Source organism: Trichosurus vulpecula, chromosome 7, assembly GCF_011100635.1.
Source record: "Trichosurus vulpecula isolate mTriVul1 chromosome 7, mTriVul1.pri, whole genome shotgun sequence".
NCBI lineage: Eukaryota > Metazoa > Chordata > Mammalia > Diprotodontia > Phalangeridae > Trichosurus > Trichosurus vulpecula.
The window spans coordinates 253,729,118-253,741,720 of record NC_050579.1 but is presented as its reverse complement, the minus strand read 5'-3'; the positions used below and the strand labels follow the sequence as shown (position 1 = coordinate 253,741,720).

At 37.7% G+C, this 12,603-nt stretch overlaps 1 pseudogene; it reads right to left on the bottom strand.

Annotated features, from left to right (window-relative positions):
• Nucleotides 1-1,248: 1,248 nt before the first annotated feature.
• Nucleotides 1,249-2,745, bottom strand: LOC118856235 (annotated as a pseudogene).
• Between the last annotated feature and the right edge of the window lie 9,858 nt (nucleotides 2,746-12,603).

Below are 12,603 nucleotides of genomic sequence, written 5' to 3'. Positions count from 1 at the left end.
GCAAGTTGAGGTACTTTTTTCTAGGGGAAAAAAAGAGATTGTGGAAGACTGTATAACATCACAAGAGCTTGAAATCAGACTGGTACCTTTAGTAACATCTGATTTTTAAAGGTGTCAGGAAACTAGGAGTCCTGTAAACCCTGAATTAAGCAAAACAGGATCCTAGGAACCGCTGGAAGTCCATGTGTTCAGGTCTGGCTCCAAGGGATGGAAAAATTATTCTAACAGTCACCACAATAAAGAATATTCAAATATTGCATTTGGAGGCCTATATCCTGGAAAAGCAACCAAATCTTGGTCTTGAAAATTTTGTAAGACAGGTAAGAACTCATTACTAAACAAATTTTCTACTTGTCTAAAAGCAATATTGCTCAAAAATTTTCAACATTTGAAAATAACTTCTTACAGAGACAAAGTATCTCTTTTTAGTCTTAAATGAAAATGCTCCCAGGTCTTTAGGACATCCAATTCCAATTATGTAGTCATGAGGAAATCTCATTCTGTTACCAAAAAAAAAAGAAAAAGAAAAAAATGTGCTTTCTAACCCCAATCAAGAGTCCAAACCCAGCTGTCATTTGATAGCAAGTTTTCTAAATGAAGGATTCTCACTTCTTTACTTGTAGCCATACAGAAGAAATAGCATTAAATTGAATATAGTATTAAGGAAGTTCTGATATTAACAAATGAACATTTGAAAATATTAGAAATCAATAATTGTTCTGTTTGTTCAAAATCCCAGTCTAGCAGTCTATGCTTCAGAAAACCAAGTTATTCTAAAACAATACAGTATAGAATTTGGTCTCATCAGTAACCTTTCACTTTTAGAATACTGAAATATGTCCAGTTTTCTGAGAAGGACAGATTCTTCTTTGGCTTATGTGTGCTTACAAATGCACCATACATAGGTACTGACACACCACACAAAGATTGGACAGGAGGAAGGATCTGCATTTGCTCCAATGCAGAAAAACACAAAAAAATACATTAATGTTTATACTAGAGAGTGTGCCCCAGACTTGGCTGCTTCACACGAGCACTGAACCACATACCATCGCTCATCATCCCACCCCCCGCCAAGAAGAGAGTATAAAATGGACAGGAAAAGATTCTTCCTATTAAAACAATTCTTTGGTTATGGACAACAGAAAGATTTGGAATATTTCTTTAGGGTCCTGAAACTGGAACAAGGTTTGTTTTTTAATTTTAAAAGTTAAGAGAAGGAAGAGTAGCAGAAAAACATTGTTGGTTTTAATTAAAGTGTAATTTAAATCGAAATGGCCCGCCTGAGCTGAAGGGGTTAAAGCCTTGCCATGAATTCCAGTTTCTGTGGAAACTGGAAACTGTTGCCACCATCTCTATTGGCTTTCTGCATCCAGGGGATCTTCTCCCTCATCAAACTTTTTCCTTTTTTCTAGATCTGAAAGCACTTCTTTAGCAGCTGCTATGTCATTAAATTTTTCTCTGCTTTTTTCTTTTCTTCTTCTCTCTGAAAATTATCTGGATGCCACTGTAGTGTAACTTTCTGTATGCCTTGATGATTTCTTGTTTTTTAGCATTTCTTTTTACTCCTAAGATATTGTAATAATATCTTTTCTGTAACTGTTTCAAGAGTCTCTGAGCTTTCTCTAGTCCTCAAATGTGTTGGTCTTTTTCATTGTGTTCCTGTGCAGTTTCATAATCCTAAATAGCTTCATCATACATTTCCTCTATTAAATAGGCCTCTACTCTGTCTTTGAGAGCATTCACATTGGCAGGTTCCAGTTGTAAAACTTCTTAACATGCTTTAATAGCTTCAAGAGGTTTTTCATCCTTGGAGAAGCAATGACAAATCCTCTCTTTGGAATGAATAGTATAAATAGGTGTATTTGGCTCTGTTTTCATTACAGATTCATATTTTCTAGCTGCATCTACACATCTGACTTCTTTGATGAGCTCCTCTGCTGACTCAATAAGTTTATTAAGTTTCTTTACTTGTTTATTGTGTGCAAAGCACCTTTTATGATCTTGGTCAAGTTTTAAAAATTCCTGGACTTCACTGACAGTTCATGATCTCCCAGCTCATAGTATACTGTGCTGATTTTATAAAAGGCCTCACTATTGTCATTCTTCAACTTGGAAGCAGATTTTAAGTCACTAATAGCTTTCCCTGGCTTCCCTTCCTTTATTCAGTCCGAAGTTCTTGCAGGTCTGCATCCCAAACACAAAACTCTAAAATGCTATCAAGGAAAGCTATAGCCACTTGATAATCTTCCTGATCAAAAACAGAATGCGCTTGTGAATGTAAGCACTGTATTTCATCAGCTTTTAGTAGTTGAGACTGGGCTTCCTTTTCTTCATTCTCACTTGAATGGGGGCACCTTTTAAAAACCATCCTCTGCTTCATCAAGTTCCTTGCTTAAGTAGTAAATGACCTCACTGTAATCGTGCTGCTATAAAATCAGTCTTCAATTCAACCACTTTACTTAGGTCAGGAATTGCTGCTTTAGATTTACCCATGACTAAGTAAACAGTAGGTCTTCGATAATAAGCAATGCAGTTGTCTGGATCACCATCTATTGCAGCGTGAAACTGAGATGAAGCATCTGCTAGTTGTCCAGGTGCCAATAATGTCTTGCCCATTTCTAGATGTTTTTTGACATCTCCATTTATTTCACATTCTGCACTTTGGTATTGCCGACCCACCAGGACGAGCAGGGTGGGGAACACTAAACCCAGCCAGTTAGTCATGGAGCTGAGGGACACCATGGCCAAGGGTGCTCAGAAGGAGAAATACGAAGAAGGAAGAGTGCAGGAACTAACCAGCTCCCGCGGCAGCTGTAGCAGTTCCACAACATGTTGCTTACAGGAAACACACCTGAAACAGAGAGGAACTCACAGAGCAAAGGTAAGGGGCTGGAGCAGAATCTATTATGCTTCAGTTGAAGTAAAAAAAAAAGGAGGGGTAGCAATCCTGATCTGAGACAAAGTAAAAGCAAAAACAGATCTTAAATTAAAAGAGATAAGGAAGGAAACTACATCTTGCTAAAAGGTACAATGAAGCTATAAAATTAGAAGAGCAAGGAATAGTCTACCTGTCAGATCTATGGAGAGGGCAAAAATTCATGACCAAACAAGTGATAGAAAGCATTACAAAATATAAAATAAATAATTTTGATCATATTAAATTGAAAAACTTTTGTACAAACAAAACCAATGCAACCAAGATTAGAAGGAAAGCAGAAAGCTGGGAAACAATCTTTACAGTGAGTGTCTCTGATAAAGGCCTCATTTCTCAAATACAAAAAGAACTGAGTCAAAATTATGAGAATACAAGCCATTCACCAACTAAGAAATGGGTAAAGGATATGAACATGCAGTTTTCAGATGAAGAAACCAAAGATATCTATAGGCATATGAAAAAGTGCTCTAAATTACTTTTGATTAGAAAAATGCAAATTAAAACAACTCTGAAATACACTTCACACCAATTTGATTGGCTAATATGACAAAAAAGGAAAATGATAAATGTTGGAGAGGATGTCGGAAAATCGGGACACTAATGGTTGGTAGAGTTGTGAACTGATCCAACCACTCTGGAGAGCAATTTGGAACTATGCCCAAAGGGTAACCAAATTGGGCATACACTTTGATCCAGCAATGCCAATACTAGGTCTGTATTCCAAAGAGATAATAAAAAAGGAAAAGGCTCTACATGTGCAAAAATATTTAAAGTAGTTTTTTTCATGGTGGCAAAATATTGGAAATTGAGGGATGCTCATCAATTGGATAATGGCTGAGCAAGCTGTGAAATATGAATGTAATGGAATACTATTGTGCAATAAGAAATGATAAACAGGCAGATTTCAGAAAAACCCGAAAAAACTTGTATGAACTGATGCAAAGTGAAATGAGTAGAACCAGGAGAACCTCATACATAGTATCACCAACACTGTGTGATGATCAACTATTTATGACTGAGCTCTTCTCAGCAACACAGTAATTCAAGACAAGTAAAAAGGATTCATGAAGGAAAATGCTATTGACATCCAGATGAAGAACTTATGGACTCAGAATGCAGGTCAAAGTATATTTTTTCACTTACTTTATTCTTGTGGGGTGTTGTGTTTTGTTTTTGTTGTTTTTAAACAGTTTTTTTATTTTATTTTACCAAAACACAAATACAAAATAGAGAAAAGAAACAAAAAACATCATAAACTTAAATATTGAAACTTAAATATAAAGTAAGAAAGAAAAAAAAAGCATGTCATGGGCACAGCAGAACATAGGAGAGGATTCAAAATATGTAACAATAAATTTTCATTTCAAGAAAGCCTGTATAATACACCTTGTGTTGAGAATTGTCCATCTTTTCACTTGGCCTGTATGTGAACATAGCATATTTTAAAAAAATTATTTAGATCTCTAATTAGTTGTATAAAGTGTTTTGTAATTGTGTTCACATAGTCTCTGTGCATTGCCAGGTAGACTCTAAAATTTTATACGTCTATAGTTATTTTAAATATAATTTTTCTTTCTATCTCTGCCTGATGGATTTTGCTGGTAACATAAAATAATGCCGATATCTTGTGTGGTTTTATTTTCTGTCCTAAAACTTTGCCAAAATTATTGTTTCAAATAGTTTTCTTTCTTTTAAAAATTATTTGTTTTAATCAGTCAAGAGCCACCTTCTCACTCCCTCCACTCCCACTTGAGAACAGTAGCAAAATAAAATCCCTTACAAATATGTATAGTCAATCAAAACAAATTTCCACATTGGCCATCTAAAAATAAATTGTCTCATTCTGCATTTTGAGTCCTTCACCTCCATCAGGAAGTGGGCAGCATGTTTCATCATTAGTTCTCTGGAATCCTGGATTCTATACTAATAAGATTCTATACTAATAAGAGTTCAACACAATAGTATTTCATCACATTTATATACCATAATTTGTTCTCAATTAATAGGCACTGCCTTAGATTGTCATTCTTTCTCACCTCAAAAGAAGCATAAATATATTTTTTACACCATGAGACTTTGTTTTGTTTCTATTAATCCCTCCCTCCTTTCCCCTTTTTTCCTCTCATTTCCCTATTGAGTGAAATGTATTTCCATACTGAACTATCACTTCTTTCTTTTTTTGACCATTTCAGATGACAGTGATGTTCATATATAAACATCATACTTTAGGATTCTAGTTTTTAATCTGCTCTACTTCCATTTTATTGATGAGTGCTTCCATCCATAATTATGATTATTGTGCATTTTCCTCTATCCTATTTTTCTCCTTTTTATCCTTCACTCTCTCTCCTTTAATCCTGTCCCTTCTCAAAAGTGATTTGCTTCTGACCAACCACTTCCCCCAATTGGCCCTCCATTTTTATGCTCCTCCCCTCCTTCTTCCCTGTGGGGTAAGATAAATTTCTACACCCAACTGAATGTATTTGTCATTTTCTCTCTGAGCCAATTCCAATGAGAGTAAGAGTAAGAGCATTGTCCATCATTTCACACACCACTATCTTCTCCTCTACTTTAAACACTTTTTCATGAGATAATTTGCTCCATTCTACTTCTCTGTTCCCCCTTCTCCTAGTATATCCCTCTTTCTTACCCCTTTTTATTTTTTTCAAATCATCCCATCAGTAAACATATTCCCATGCCGTGTATCTATGTATACTCCTAACAGCCTTAATAATCATAAAATTCTGAGGAGTTACAAGTATCATCTTTACATGTAGGAATGAATGTAAACAGTTTAACCTTATTGCAGCCTTTATGATTTCAAGAGTCCTGCACACAGTGTCAGCAAAAGGTCTCCTGTAAATTTCTTCTTACTGGTTTTCTGACCCACTTACTGTCTGTCTGTAGGTTGAGAACTCCAGAAGCCACCTCCAATTCAGCCACCTCCAAGGCCTGCTGCTACCTTGCTGGGGAGTGGGCTGTGTCAGACTATACTGCATTCTCACCCCAGTGAGACAGACCTTTTCTGCAGATCTTCTAAGTTGTCTTGGACTAGAAAGTTGTTTTGCCTCATCCCTTTGTTGGTTCTGTCACTCCAGAATTCATTTTGAGGCATTATTTTAAAGTTATAAGGGGGATTTGCTCAGATGAGTTCCTGCCTTTCCTCTGCCATCTTGGCTCCACCTCTCTCATGATGTTCAAATATCAGCCACTACCCTCCTACTCGCTCCTGCATGTCTATGTAGATGTCTACTTCTGTACCCTCATAATGGAATATAATTTCCCCTAACTTTCCTTTCCAATTTCCCTGAGAATATTGCTCTTTTTCAATCTTTCTATTTTTAAGGTCATAAAGATGTAACAAAACCACTGTCATGCCCTGTCTAATTGGACTCCCTCTATGAACCTGGATAATGATAGGATTCAGAGGGGACATATGTGTCATCTTCTCCTATTAGAGTCCAAACCTTTTATCATTGTTAAATCTTTTATTACTGCTCATTCATGTTTAACTTTTTAGTTTCTCTACACACCAATGTTTGAACAACAAAGTTTCTCAACAGCTCTAGTCTTTTCATCAAGAATGCTTAAAAGTCCTACATTCCAGTAAAGGTCTATTTTTCCCCTGAAGTATTTTTTAATATTTTATCCTTGAGCTGGGGGTTTTGCAATTTGACTATGATATTCATATGAGTTTTCCTCATAGGATCTCTTTTAAGTGGTGTTTGATGTATTTCTTCTATTTCTACTTCCCTGCCTTGTTCTAATGCTTGAGGACAATTTTCTTTAATTATTTCTTGTATTATTGTATAAAGATTCTTTTTTTGATCATAACTTTCAGTTAGTCCAATTATTTTTATATTTTCTCTTCTTGAGCTATTCTCTAAATCATTTGTTTTTCTTATGAGATGCTTCAGTTTCTCTTCTATTTTTTCATTTTTCATGTTTTGTTTAATTGTTTCTTGACCTCTTATAATTTCTCTGGCTTCACTTTGCCCAATTCTAATTTTCAAGGTGTCATTTTCCTCCTTAAGATTCTAGCTCTCCTTTTCTAATGGGTAGACTTTCCTTTCACAACCTTCTTGTTTTTCTTGGATTGTTATTTTTCTTTTTAGTTTTTCCTCCATCTCTGTCGTTTGATTTTTAAAGTCTTCTTTAAGACCTCCCGTAAATTCTTTTTGAGCAGGTGACCATCTGACATTACTTGTTGGGGGTTTCTTTACTTCAATATCTTCCTCTGAAGATGAACCCCAGTCATTTCTATTCCAATAATAGGTTTCTATGGTTGGATTGTTTCTCCTTTGCCTGTGCATTTTTTTGTGGTAATAACTTTATTTTTGTTGAGCCCTGGGGTACGGGAAATGGTTCCTCTTTTTTAAAAAAAATCATTATTTATTTAATATTTTCTCCCCATTTCTACCCTCTCCCCAACTCCAGTCAACGCTCCCTTCTGTCACCCCACTCCCCCCGCCATGCCCTTTTCCCTTACTTTTGTGTAGGGCAAGATAGATTTTTATGTTCCATTGCCGGTGTATCTTATTTCCTTGTTGCATGCAAAAACTTTTTTTTTTGAGAATCTGCTTTTAAAACTTTGACTTCCAAATTCTCTCCCCTCTTCCCTCCCCACCCACTCTCCCTAAGAAGGCAGGCAATTCAACATAGGGCACATGTGTATCATTATGTAAAACCTTTCCACAATACTCATGTTGTGAAAGACTAACTATATTTTGCTCCTTCCTTCCTATCCACCTTTATCCAGTTTTATCCCTTGACCCTGTCTCTTTTCAAAACTGTTTGCTTTTGATTACCTCCTCCACCTATCTGCCCTCCCTTCTATCATCACCCCTTTTTTATCTTCTTCCTCCTTCTTTCCTGTGGGGTAAGATACCCAATTGAGTGTGTATGGTATTCTCTCCTCAGGTCAAATCCGATGAGAGCAAGATTCACTCATTCCCCCTCACTCGCCCCCTCTTCCCTCTCAACAGAACTGCTTTTTCTTGCCACTTTTATGTGAGATAGTTTACCCCATTCTATCTCTATCTTTCTCCCTCTCTCAATATATTCCTCTCTCATCCCTTAATTTTGTTTTTTTTAGAAATCATCCCTTCATATTCAACTCACCCTGTGTCCTGTCTATATGTGTATATATATATATATATATATATAATATATAAGTATATATATTATATATAATATATGTATGTATACACACACACATACATATATTCCCTTCAGCTACCCTAATACTGAGGTCTCATGACACATCATCTTTCCATGTAGGAATGTAAACAAAACAGTTCAACTTTAGTAAGTCCCTTGTCATTTCTCTTTCTTGATTACCTTTTCATGCTTCGCTTGATTCTTGTGTTTGAAAGTCAAATTTTCTGTTCAGCTCTGGTCTTTTCACTGAGAAAGCTTGAAAGTCCTTTATTTTATTGAAATTCCATATTTTGCCCTGGAGCATGATACTTAGTTTTGCTAGGTAGGTGATTCTTGGTTTTAATCCTAGCTCCATTGACCGCCAGAATATCATATTCCAAGCCCTTTGATCCCTTAATGTAGAAGCTGCTAGATTTTGTGTTATCCTGATTGTGTTTTCACGACACTCAAATTGGTTCTTTTGTGGCTGTTTGCAGTATTTTCTCCTTGATCTGGGAGCTCTGGAATTTGGTGACAATATTCCTAGGAGTTTTCTTTTGGGGATATTTTTCAGGAGGCGATCAGTGGATTCTTTCAATTTCTATTTTACCCTCTGGCTCTAGAATATCAGGGCAGTTGTCCTGATAATTTCTTGAAAGATGATATCTAGGCTCTTTTTTGATCATAGCATTCAGGTAGACCAATAATTTTAAAATTATCTCTCCTGGATCTATTTTCCAGGTCGGCGGTTTTTCCAACGAGATATTTCACATTGTCTTCCATTTTTTCATTCCTTTGGTTCTGTTTGATAATATCTTGATTTCTCATCAAGTCACTAGTTTCCACTTGCTCCAGTCTAATTTTTAAGGCACTATTTTCTTCAGTGGACTTTTGGACCTCCTTTTCCATTTGGCTAATTCTGCCTTTCAAGGCATTCTTCTCCTCATCGGTTTTTTGAAGCTCTTTTGCTGCTTGAGTTAGTCTATTTTTTAAAGTGTTGTTTTCTTCAATTTTTTTTCAGTATTTTTTTGGGTCTCCTTTAGCAAGTCATTGACTTGTTTTTCATGGTTTTTTTGCATCATTCTCATTTCTGGTCCCAATTTTTCCTCTACTTATCTAACTTGCTTTTCCAAATCTTTCTGAGCTCTTCCATGGTCTGAGACCAGTTCATGTTTTTCTTGGAGGCTTCTGATGTAGGCTCTTTCACTTTGCTGACTGCTTCTGGCTGTATGTTTTGGTCTTCTTTGTTACCAAAGGAAGATTCCAAAGTCTGAGTCTGAATCTGAGTATGTTTTCGCTGTCTGGCCATGTTCCCAGCCAACTACTTGACCCTTGAGTTTTTTTGTCAGGGTATGACTGCTTGTGGAGTAGAGAGTACTTTGTCCCAAGCTTGAGGGATTCTACTGTTGTTTTCAGAGCCATTTCTACACAGCAAGCTGTGTCACACCAGTGCTCCTCCTCCCCCAAGAACCGCCAACCTGGACCATGACTCAGATCTTAAGCAGGCTCTGTACTCCCGCTCTGTACCCCCCACTTAATTCCTCTCACCAGGTGGGCCCGGGGCAGGAAGCAACTGATGTCGTTCAGTCCTCAGAGGTGCACCACCTCCACTGACCGGGAACTCCTTTCATTTTGTCCTTGCAGCTTTTCCCACTAACCTTCTCTGTTGTCTTTGGTGTTTGTGGGTTGAGAAGTCTTGTAATTGCCACAGCTCATTGATTCAGGTCAGTAGGTCCTGTTCTGCCCAGCTCCTGGTATGGTTGGTCCGGGCAAAGCCCACGCTGGGCTCTGATCTGCTCCACTCCGAGTTCTGTGTGATAGACCTTACCCAGCGACCATCCAGGCTGTCCTGGGCTGGAGCCCTGCTTCCCTCTGTTATTCTGTGGGTTCTGCACCTCTAGAATTTGTTCAGAGACATTTTTATAGGTTTTTGGAGGGACCTGGCAGGGGAACTCACGCAAGTCCCTGCTTTTCAGCCACCATCTTGGCTCCACCCCTGAAATAGTGCCTCTTGCGCCAGATCTTTAGTTCTCCCCTCTATCCTGGAACCAAAGCCAAACCCCCAACCTCCTGTAAGTGCCCACAGCTAGGGGCTTTCTGCCCCACTGCTTCTTCACTCACTAGGCATATGCTGGTTCCTTCTTGCCCTCACTGCTCTTTGCAGCACAGCTGGGTCTGGCATTCCTCATCAGCAGAGGTTCCCTCAATCTTCCTGGGCTCAACTGCCTAACTCCCCTCATTATTTCAGACTGAAAAGTTCCTGTGGCTGCGGCCAAGGCAGCCTTTCAAACCAACTAACCCGAGGCCTTGAAACTAGTTGTTTAAGGGGCTTGCCCCTTGTTGTTAAAACAGAAACTAGCCTGAAGGTGTTTACCCCTTGCAGGGACTAATCCTCATCCTGGGATTTTTCTTTGGATTTCAATTCCTCCTGTCTTTTAATATAGCAGCTACAAGGTCCTGCATGATCCTGACTGTAGTTCCTCAATATTTGAATTGTTTCTTTCTGGCTGCTTGCAGTATTTTCTCCTTGACCTGATAGTTCTGGAATTTGGCTACAATATTCCCTGGAGTTTTCAATTTGGGATCTCTTTCAGGGGGGTGGTCGGTGGATTCTTTTGATGACTATTTTACACTCAGGTTCTAGGACCTCAGGGAAGTTTTCCTTCAGAATTTTTTGGAAGATACTATCCAGGCTCTTTTTTTCAACCTGGCTTTCTGGTAGACCAATAATTCTTAGATTATCTCTCTTGGATCTGTTTTCCAGGTCAGTTGTTTTTCCAATCAGATATTTCATGTTTTCTTCTATTTTTTTCATTCTTTAGATTTTGTTTGACTGATTCTTCATGCCTCATACAGTCATTAGCTTCTACTTGCCCAATTCTAATTTTCACCAAATTATTTTCTTCATTTAGCTTCTGTACCTCCTTTTTCACTTGGTGAATTTTACTTTTCAAGGAGTCATTTTCTCGAATTAGATTCTGAACCTCCTTAACCGTTTCACCAATTTTGCTTTTTAAAGATTTATTTTCATCAGTGAATGGTTTTTTTTCCCATTTTTTCTTTTACTGTTCTAATTTGTTTTTTAAAATCCTCCTTGCGCTCTTCCAGAATGCTTTTTTGGTTTGAGACTACTTCACACTCCCTTCTGAGGTTTCAGATGTGGCTACAGTGTCAATGTTGTCCTCTTCTGAATTGGTAGTTTGATCTTCCTTGTCTCCGTAAGAATCAATAGTCCTTGATTTTCTGGATTGCTTCTTCATCATGGCAGTCTTTTTCCTGACTTTCTTTTTTTTTAATATTAACTATGTTTTATTGTAATTTTATATTGTTTAATATCTCTCAGTTACATTTTTTTTTTTTTGCTTTTTGGTAGGGCAATTGGGGTTAAGTGACTTGCCCAAGGTCACACAGCTAGTACATGTGTCAAGTGTCTGAGGCCAGATTTGAACTCAGGTCCTCCTGACTCCAGGGCTGGTACTCTACCGACTGCGCCACCTAGCTGCCCCCTCAGTTACATTTTTAACCTGGTTCAGCTATACTCTTAAGTATTGTGGGCCCGTTCTAGAGTAGTGGTTGTCAAACTTTTTTGATTATTATTTTTTTTTATAATAAATTTCTTTATTTATTTTTAGTTTACCACGCACGGTTCTACATAGTTTTGAGTTCCAGTTTTTCTCCCCTCCCTCCCCCCTCCCTCCCCAAGACGGCATGAAGTCTCATATAACTGTCATGTATAACTTCGCATTGAATTAATTTATGCACTAGTCAAGTCGTGGAGAAGAATTTTGACCAATGGAATGAATCATGAGAAAGAAGAAACAGAACCAAAAAAAAAAAAAACCCAAAAACAAAAACAAAAGAGAAGCAGAAAAGGCGAGCATGAGTTTACCACACACGGTTCTACATAATTTTGGGTTCCAGATTTTCTCCCCACCCTTCCCAAGATGGCATGGAATCTCATATAACTACCATGTATAACTTCGCATTGAATTAATTTATACACTAGTCAAGTTGTGGAGAAGAATTATGACCAATGGAATGAATCATGAGAAAGAAGAGACAGAACCAAAAAAAAAAAAAACCCAAAACAAAAACAAAAGAGAAGAAAAAGGGTGAGCATGTAGTGTGCCTCAATCTGCATTCAAACTTCACAGTTCTTTCTCTGGATGAAGATAGCATTCTCCATCATGAGTCCCCTGGAGCTGTTCTTGCACCTTGTGTTGCTGAGAAGAGTGAAGTACGTCAGGGTTGGTCCTCACAGAATCCATATATCTGTGGTTGTGTACAATGTTCTCCTGGCTCTGCTCCGCTCACTTAGCTTTACATCGTGTAGGTTTTTCCAGGTTGTTAGGAAGTCCGTATCATCCCCATTTCTTATGGCACAATAGTATTCCATTACCTTCATATACCACAGCTTGTTCAGCCATTCCCCAATTGATGGACAACCCTTTCATTTCCAGTTCTTGGCTACCACAAAGAGAGCCGCTATAAATATCTTTGTACATATGACAATTTAAGAGTTATTG